This window comes from Dermacentor silvarum, chromosome 1 (genome assembly GCF_013339745.2).
Source record: "Dermacentor silvarum isolate Dsil-2018 chromosome 1, BIME_Dsil_1.4, whole genome shotgun sequence".
NCBI classification, from domain to species: Eukaryota; Metazoa; Arthropoda; class Arachnida; order Ixodida; family Ixodidae; genus Dermacentor; species Dermacentor silvarum.
Window position 1 is genome coordinate 227,777,725 of NC_051154.1, and position 9,435 is coordinate 227,787,159.

At 48.9% G+C, this 9,435-nt stretch overlaps 1 non-coding gene across 1 annotated transcript; it reads right to left on the minus strand.

Annotated features, from left to right (window-relative positions):
- Positions 1 to 2,490: 2,490 nt before the first annotated feature.
- Positions 2,491 to 2,572, minus strand: Trnas-gcu (transfer RNA serine (anticodon GCU)). The gene has a single exon. It is a non-coding gene; the product is annotated as a tRNA-Ser (tRNA).
- Between the last annotated feature and the right edge of the window lie 6,863 nt (positions 2,573 to 9,435).

Sequence of the window (9,435 nt, forward strand, 5' to 3'; positions counted from 1 at the left end):
TTTTAATTGGGGACGTAGAAACAATTGAAGTGCAAGCAAAAAAATGATATTAACTAATATTTTCCAAGCACCATTTTGCACGGATGACACTCGTTTAATGTTGACTGTTTAGTGACCACTGCTTCCAAATACTTCCAAAACCTACGGAGTGCTTCGTCTAGCACGCTGCTGGCACCGTATTGTTTGCTGCCCTCGCTTCTTAAGCTACATCTTTTAACTGACGCGCTTCCACTATATGCTGCTTAAAGAAAATGAAGTTTGTTGCAGCGGTATTCGAGTTGAAACGAGCTCAGCGCGGCAAAACGCGACCCTCCCTTTCCCCCTGGCGAGTTCTGAGGGGCCGTGTTACGTAAGGATTCTCTTTTAACCGATGCCGGCGATAGATGAAACGCGGTTTTGCGCGATTCAATTACGAAGGGCAAAATGAATGGAAAATGAAAGGAAACCTTACATAATATGGGCTCTGAGCAGTGTTCCGTGGGGCCGCATTCTTTATCGATCATCGTGAGCGATAGTTGCGCTTTCGAGTAGCCTAACGTTCAACTAGATAAACTCACTACAGCGAAAAATATTTAATGACGTCACGACTTTCTGCTTCCTATTCTTTCGGAGCACTAAGCAGCGACGCGACTTGGAAAAGGACAGCCAAGAAGAAAAAAACAAGACAATAGGAACAAGAAAAGAAACAAATGAAAATGGTAATTGTACTCGCCTACGTCCGTGTGCTTTTGTCACGCCCTACTCAGCTGCTCCGGCCACAGTTGGCGTGATATTCCCTAAACTGACCGATCAAGAATGCGGCTTATGGACTGTTAGCACGTGGCTGCATCCGAATACGGTGTTTTGCTCTGCGGAAGTAGCCCGATAATGTGTGTCTCTACATGCGCTCACCCCCATCCCGCAACTGTGTGGTAGCGATTTTTGTTCTAAAGTAGGAGGGCCGTTATGTAGCCATTATACGCTATGTCCTGACCCCCGTTTCCCAGCTCCCCTCGAAATATGTACATACGAGCATGCGAAACGCGACTGTCAGCGACGCAACAACGTTCTGTACCTTGACACCGTTTCACGTTGTAATTGTATAGAACTGACAAAATAAATTGCTTTGAAAAAGCTATAATGTGGTTGATGCTTGACTGAATGTATTCAAGTTTTCTGCATGAATCTCTACGCTTCACTGTGAGGCAAAACTACGAGTAAAACAGGGGATCTCGTCAAGAAAAGAAGCGTCCAGCATTTTACTTGCAATGCAGTTCGATGCATCTAGGTATTTGCTGCGCATGTTTTGTGGGTACTGTGAAAAAGAAACGGAGTAAGTAGGATATATATATGTCGAGGAATCTATGTGAACTGGAGCTTTAGTAAAGCGGTAACTAAATGGTTTTCAACTAACGGCGATGCATACAATTTTGTTTACTTTCATCCTATGCAATATGTAATCTCATGGCCTGCTTGTTTATATGCACCCACAGGTCAGAACATTATTGCGATGCAATTTTTATGTTTATGAACAGCAGAGGAGAACTTTGTAATACGCTTAAATACACCAAATGCGGCCTGAGGTATATTGTCCTCACGCAGCCGTGAAGCTTCACGGAAACAACGTTATGCTGTACCAAGCAGTAAGCGCGTACGTGTATGCGCACGGCTAGCGCGTTGACCGGGCCTACATGCGACCATCAGCCGTTTAATGTGCGCGTAGGCGTATACGTTGTTCTGTCGAGGCTTGTCCACTCTTGCACCGCATCCGCCAACCTTCACTTCCCTGCGCCCCTCGAGCGCACAGATATCTGTGGCAAGGAGGGTTCGTCCCTTAATCACAGCAGCCGCTTCTTTCCCATCCTTCCACATGGCTGTTTTACGTGCCACAAATGCATCGTCCACTGTCAAAAAGTAGGAAAGCTCTCACTGACCTGCAAGGCTTTTATCGTACATATACTGAAGCACAGCTGTTGCAGTCGGTGATGACACGTTAGCATGAATCCACCGAAGACGGGAATTGTATTCCCAGATCGTCCTTCGTCCGTGGCGTGGTGTACGGCGTGGCATGCGCGCTCGTTTCGCGCTTTTTACTTCTTCCGGTCCCACCTGGCCACAACAGCACGGTCTAGATAACACAGCGGAACAAAACACGGAAACTAGTAACGCAATCCTGCACACACGACACGTTTGCCACGGTACGAAACCAACGGAAGAACACGCGCGAGCGCACACAACCATAACAAAGGCGCATTGTGGCCGCACAACATTGGCCGCTACAGCGGAAAAATACCACGTGACCACTTCCACACTGTACTCCTAGCGCGCGGAGGGCCTCTGCTCCGTTTGTTGGTTCCTCTATATGCCTAAAACGTTTTTCTGCTTGCATGCGCACTCGCCACTGCGGCGTGCCTCATAATCACATCGTTTTTTCCCCGTAAAATCCCACAATTGAATTTAATTTTTAAAATTTCTTGATAAAAAAAGCTTGAAAAGTAGGAAAAAACTATGCGATGAGGGTGGGACTCGAACCCACGCGGGCAGAGCCCAATGGATTAGCAGTCCATCGCCTTAACCGCTCGGCCACCTCACCACGAAGTTTGTATAACGGTTTTGCAAAATATATAATTACGGCGTCACACGTACACTTGGCAATCGGGGCGATGCGGATTGAGCTTGATCCAGATCGAGTGTTGCTACATGGCCGTTTCAAATCGCAATCTTGCGGGATGTGGATCCGAACAATCGCAATTCGTGAATCGCGATCAGGCCACTTGATCGCGACCGCAGGCTGACGTCTGCGCACTCTAGCGCAGTATTCTGAAAACGCTAAAAACAAAAAGTGAAGGCAGGTCAATAAAATATGTTCGAAAACCTTTTTTTATCAGCAATAGTAAGCTTTAAAATTGAGATATTGTCCAAATTTAACCATATTTTGCAAATCTGATTTTGTAGCCGAGGCATTATGCAGTTCGTAGAGTTGCCGACGATCAGCAGACGACAGTAACTCCATCCGGATCGTTGGACGGTGTAGCAGCGACCATTGTTGATCGCGATCAAGAAATCCGGACCGGATCGGCCCGGATCGCGATCAGAAGTGTACGTGAGACACCGGTATAAGACTTGGCTAGGATTAGAACCCACGCTGGCGGAGCACAGTGGTAAGTAGTTAATTTCACTGCCGCATCACAAGTGCGCGAGACAGCGTTCGCAAGCAGCCAGAGTATACAACCTCTGCAACTGCCTCCGGCTGTCTTTCTGTCCTGGGGTCGCTTCTTAGCCTGTCCTGTAAAGGCTCATTCACACTAGGCCGACACGCCACCGATTTTGGTGTGCCGACTGTTGGCGACAGCGTTCTCCTTCCGTTAAACCGTTGGCCACAGCGTTTTCCGTCCTGCAAAGTGCTGTCGCCAACAGTCGGCAGACCAAAACCAGTGTCGTGTGAATGAGCCTTAAGTGATAAGCAAGCCTGTTCGCCTACGGCAGACGCACCCTCGCTGACTGGTGAGCCCATGGACGTCTTTCGACGTGGATAGCTACGGTGAGTGTACGTCTGGTCGCTGAAAATAGACTGTTGCAGTGCAGGAGGGCTAACCAGGGTAATACTGCCAAGTCTTCCAGTGGTCTCGTTGTTTCTAACGTGCGTTTCATTTTGTTCCTGCGTTCGAGCTGAGTCTTACCGCTTCGAGGTACTGATATCCATGAGATGGGAACGGTAATCTGCCGCAACTACTCCCCTTTTCGTTCTTTTTTTTTTCGTGCTAAAGATGAACCTTTATTTCCCTAATGTATGAGAATGTCGCATGTTGTCATGCACTGTCATTTAATTTATTTATCTTCGTTTTCTTCTTCTGCCTTCTTCTTTCGTTATTTCTTTATTATTATTATAAAGGAGGTTTATTGGACGAAAGGCCGATGACGGGTCGAGCGTTCCACCGAGCACAATCTCTAAGCTCGAGCTTCTGCGGCACGCGATGCTGTTGGCAATCCTGCTGCCTAAGTCCAGGCGTTCTTCTTCATTACAATTGCCCCATCGGAAAAAGGAGCCATCCTGGCGACTTAGTCTGAAGATGAGGCCACAGAATCATGATACGGCTTGAGCCACTGGACGTGGACGACTTCGCGGTTGCGACGACGCATGTCAGAAGGCGGTGTCAGTGGCTCGATCAGGTAGTTGACGGGAGAAGTTTGCTGCAAAATGTGGTGTGGTCCATCGTGTTTAGGAAGAAGTTTTGAAGCAAGTCCTGGTGTGCGGTTCGGTACGGACAGCCAAACGAGGTCTCCCGGTTGAAAAGTTGGGGTCGAGTTGCGGGCATCGTGTTTTGACTTTAGGCGACTCTGATCGTCCCAAGTGAAGCGGCGGCCAACTGGCGACATTCTTCAGCTTGTCTTGCGGCATCCAAGATTGGCCGGTATTTTTATGCGTCTGGGTGGTTGGGCAGAATGGTATCAATTGTACGGGAAGGATGACGGCCATAAAGAAGATAGAAGGGGGAGAAACCGGTAGTGGCTTGCGTAGCAGTATTGTAGGCGTAGGTGAAGAATGGAAGAACTAGGTCCCAATTGGCGTGGTCGGATGCGATGTACATAGCGAGCATGTCACCAAGGGTGCGATTAAAGCGTTCCGTGGTACCATTGGTTTGGGGATGATAGGCGGTGCATGTGCGATGAACAATAGCGCATTCAGCAAGCAATTTCTCGACAACTTCACAGGAAGGCGCGGCCTCGATCGCTTAGGAGTTCACGAGGGCCTCCATGACGAAGCACGAAACGGCGCAGTATAAAAGTGGCGATTTCCTGCGCAGTAGCAGCTGGCAGGGCAGCAGTTTCTGCATAGCGTGTCAAGTGGTCAACGGCAACTATAATCCACCGGTTGCCGGACGTAGTCAAATGAAGAGGCCCATATATATATATCGACACCAACGCGATCAAAAGGTTGAGAAGAACATGGCAGGGGTTGGAGTTCACCGGCTGAGAGGTGCGGCGGAGATTTTCGTTGCTGACATTCACGGCAAGAACGGACGAAGCTTCGAACGACGCTGTACATACCCCGCCAGAAGTAGCGGTGCCGAAGTCGTTCGTACGTCTTGAAAACGCCGGCGTGGCCGCACTGGGGGTCCGAGTGGAAAGAGGAACAGATCTCTGATCTCAAGGCTCTCGGGATGACTAGCAGCCACGTACGTACCTCCGGGGCATAGTTGCGCCGGTACAGGGCCGCTATTTTGTAGCGATGCCTTTAATGTCATAATGCCTTTTCGCGCTTATCGCGCTTTGTAAGTGGTCAGAGCGACGGTCGGCTCACGATATCAACGTTGATAACGCGAGCGGACCGTCGCTCTGACCACTGACAAAGCGCGATAAGCGCGAAAAGGCATTATGACATTAAAGTCATCGCTACAAAATACCGGCCCAGGAGCTGATCACGGATCGCAAAATGCGGAACCTGGCGCCGAAGTGCTCTAGAAGCCGGAGCTGTTGACGTATGCGAAAGAAGGTCTATAGGTGATGCAGTCCAGGGGTCATTGTGTTGTTCGGCAGCAATAGTGTCGAAGTCAAGAGATGACAGCGTGCGTTCACAGGGGTAAAGCCCCTATATTTATAAAAGTAGCGCCATCCACTTCCCTCCTCCTCCGTTCCACTATCGCGCTCGGCGCGACCAGCGCGATCGAGGCGCGATATCGACAGTGGCGCCGCCTGCGTCGGGCCTGCCGTGGCAGACGACAGCTAACGCGCTACCAGAGGAAATCCGAGGAAAACTTCGATCGCGCCCTGCGGAGACGTTTTTGAGGCGCGACTTTGCTTCGTCAGTCAGTAACTGGTCTTAATAATGCCGTTTTGGAAGTAGCAACGCGACGATGCGAGACGGCGCAAATATCAAGTGTGCAGCAAGCGTTTGCGCACGCCGGATGGTAAACAAAAAAAGCCTTTTGCCCTCGCCTTGTCGGTTGCGGCAACTTAAGGCACAGCAGCATGCCATCACAACGAAGTTCTTGTCCCTAACACGTTTGATCCGTTTGTGCGTAGCACTTTCGTCGCACAGGCCCGAGAATGGCAGTCGGAGCGCGCTGGAAAGAAAAAAATATACAAAAGCGCGACGCGAACTTCCACGTGACACGGATTGGCCAATGGGGGAGCGGAGGAGGCTGGGGCGACAGGAGGCGGCTAAGAGAGGGCGAGGAGGAAGCGCCGGGGTGAGCGCGGTGGCGGCAAGATCTAAGAATGGCGCTACTTTTATAAATACAGGGGCTTTACACAGGGGGACTCACGAGCGACCTCTGGCGAAACCGGTCAGTGGGAAAGAGCGTCAGCGTCGGAATGCTTCCGCCCGGAACGATACACTACACGTATGTCATACTCCTGGATTCGCAGTGCCCAGCGAGCGAGGCGGCCAGATGGGTCTTTTAAATTCGAAAGCCAACACAGTGCATGGTGGTCGGTCACTACGTCAAAAGAGCGGCCATATAAATAAGGGCGAAACTTGCCAAGTGCCCAGACGATGGCCAAGCACTCCTTTTCCGTGACGCTGTAATTGCCCTCCGCCTTGGTGAGCGTGCGGCTCGCGTAAGCCACGATTATTATTATTATTTTTTTTTTGCCCTTTAGCATTCCCTGCTTTCTCGTCCTCATGGCTGCTGTAGTATTTCTACGTGGTTTCGTTTATTTTACTATATCCAAATGACCATGTTTTGTCTCTAGTACTACTGCCTTCGTGTTTCATTGCTGTTTTTTTCTTTGTTTTTTTATTTTTTGACAGGTGCCGTGTGCTTAAGCATCTCAGTATGAGTCGGTATAATAATCTGTGCCCTCTCCTGTATAAGCCTGAACGGGCCCACAGTATTGCTAGGTAAATAAATAAATAAATAAATAAATAAATAAATAAATAAATAAATAAATAAATAAATAAATATGTAGGTTCAACGCACATGCTGGAATCTATGTAAAGAGAAGCTTTCGTGAAGCGGTTAAGTAAATGGAGTTACAACTAAGTGCGATGCTTTCATCCTATGCAACGTGTAATCTCATGGAATGTTTATGTTTATCCACCACAAAAGTCGCAACTTTATCGTCGTGCAGTTTCTTATATTTATGCACCTCGTCGCTCACAAGCTATGCCGAAATGCAAACGCCGAGTGAGGCAGACGCACAGTGTGAAAACGTCGACGCAGCGATGTAACATAGACGACGAAGGCGATGTATGATGCTTGTCGAGGGAGGAATGGCGATGACAGGTTTAGTACGACACGTATCAAGCAACACTTAGAGGGCCCCTTCATCAGGCCACATAGCAAAATTTGGTTATACGCTGGAAGTTGTTACGTGCCCTCTAGGGAGCGTTCTACGTCAAGAATTTTTCAAGTTGGTTCATTAATAGCCGAGAAAGAAATATTTCAGTGCCGCGAAGCCATGCGTTCGAGAGGCGAGCACCACTGCCAAGAGCGACACTCCCTCCACTTGCCCCCGTCTAGCCTCCGCAAGCGAAATTCCTTCCGTGCGTTCTCCCATGCCGGAGTTGGAGAATCACGTGACGCCTACGTCACGGGCCCCGCCGCTTTCTCGTTTCTTTCTCGCATTTTTAGCTGCGCGGCGCACTTCCGGTGACGGCCTCGAACGCGAGCTGTTGCGTTTGTCTTGAATCGCGCAGCGCACGATTTTGCGCGTTGTGCACGAGAACTGCCTACTAGCGGTATAAGTCAGTGCTGCACGAACGCTGAGGCATGACGCAAGCGGATCACAGAGCATGATCGCGCGCTAGAACACAGTAGAACATGACATACTTTCGTTGTCAGCGTGCGTGACTGCACGACGTGGGAACAAGCAGACGAAACGGAAGTACATCTCTCGTAAAACAAAGACATGCGCACATTCGGTTGGTACCTTTTATAATTTATCTAAACTTTAATCCGTCTATTGAAGCAACAGATTAAACAAATAACTGATGTTGCCGTGAATAATTCTCGAAGTCGCGTGTCACCACGAGCGACGTCACAGCACTGCGATCTACGTAGGCGCACTTGTGCGAAATACGTCGACTCCCCGCCGTCTCCGGTTGGCGGCACCCGCGAGAAGGGCCAACGGCGTTTAGTTTGAAATTAGACCTGTTTCCGCAGAGCGTAGCGGTGTAATACTTAGAAGGCACGATCGTTAGCGCGCATTGTATGCACTGCGCTTGTCAGCTCAAAAATGGCCAGACCTGGTGAGGGGCCCTTTAAGGATCATGTACCTCTTGTGTCACCGTGTGACATACCCATTCTGAAGGATTTTCCACGACCGGGCACACCCGCAGTGGCACATACCGAATGGCTAAATCAAGGAAAAAAAAAAAGGAAACTACATCAAAGAATCCGTCAAATATAATTCGCCATTATATTAACAGATTGCTGTGCTTAAGAAATGCCTATGAGCCGATATTATAGATTCAGGTTTTCTGTAGGAAGTTATTTTTTGTTACGCAGAATAGAGGTGCGCATACCGTATAGACTCATGTAAGGGACGCACCCCTGTAAGGGCCGCAACCGCAACTTAGCAGCCCAAAATTGAAAAAAACAACAACAAAAACAATCGACATGCAATCGCATTCAGTGCCCTTACACCGCGCGTGCGCATCGGCGAATTTTCGCTGGCTGCGTACTTCCGCATGCTCGCTGCGTACTTCCACGTGCCGCTACTAGATGACGAGAGCTGCGCGTTGATCTCTGAGGCAATGCTACATCCGGGGATCTGGGGTGTGCACATAGTCAAGGCAGCGCCGGCACCATATTGACGGAAAGGTTCACGGTCCCGTGTAAAGGTCGCACCTCACCAAAATTGTGAATAACAAAGGTGCGGCCCTTACACGAGTCTATAGGGTACTTGGCCAGCATACGCGAGTTATATAAGCCAGTTCGCTGGTACGCTCATTCGACGCACGTATAACCTTTGTATACGTATGCGCAAATATATCCGCAGTGATAGCGACCGACCTAACAGCACCCAGAGGCCAGGTAGCCACGCCCGGGAACCTGCAGAAAGTAGGTGAAGAAAGGTTCGCGTTAAAGAATGCCACCTCCTCGCATGCTTGTTAGGATACCGAGCGGTTCTGGTTTTCAGATTGCCTCCTTGCATAAACTTCGTATCCTTGCCCAATAAAAGAAACATTTGTGGGCATCACGAAGTAGGAGATGCCTATGCATAAGCCGCATATTTCACCATGTGTTACGTTCATAGTTTTTTTGCACCTTGGCGGCTTATTAGTAATGATGATACGATATATTCCTTTCAGGTAGCGCATTTCCGTATGGTTTCATCATTAAGAAAACGAGTGTGTGTTATTGTTATCGTTAGAGTAGGTTTGTTAAGTTTTAGCGAGGAAGTAATATAAACTACATAAAACGTGGCGATTAAAGCAATTATACTACCGTCTATGTTACTACCTTATAGGTTTTCGAATCGGGCAGGTGCAGAGGAGAAAAATAAAGC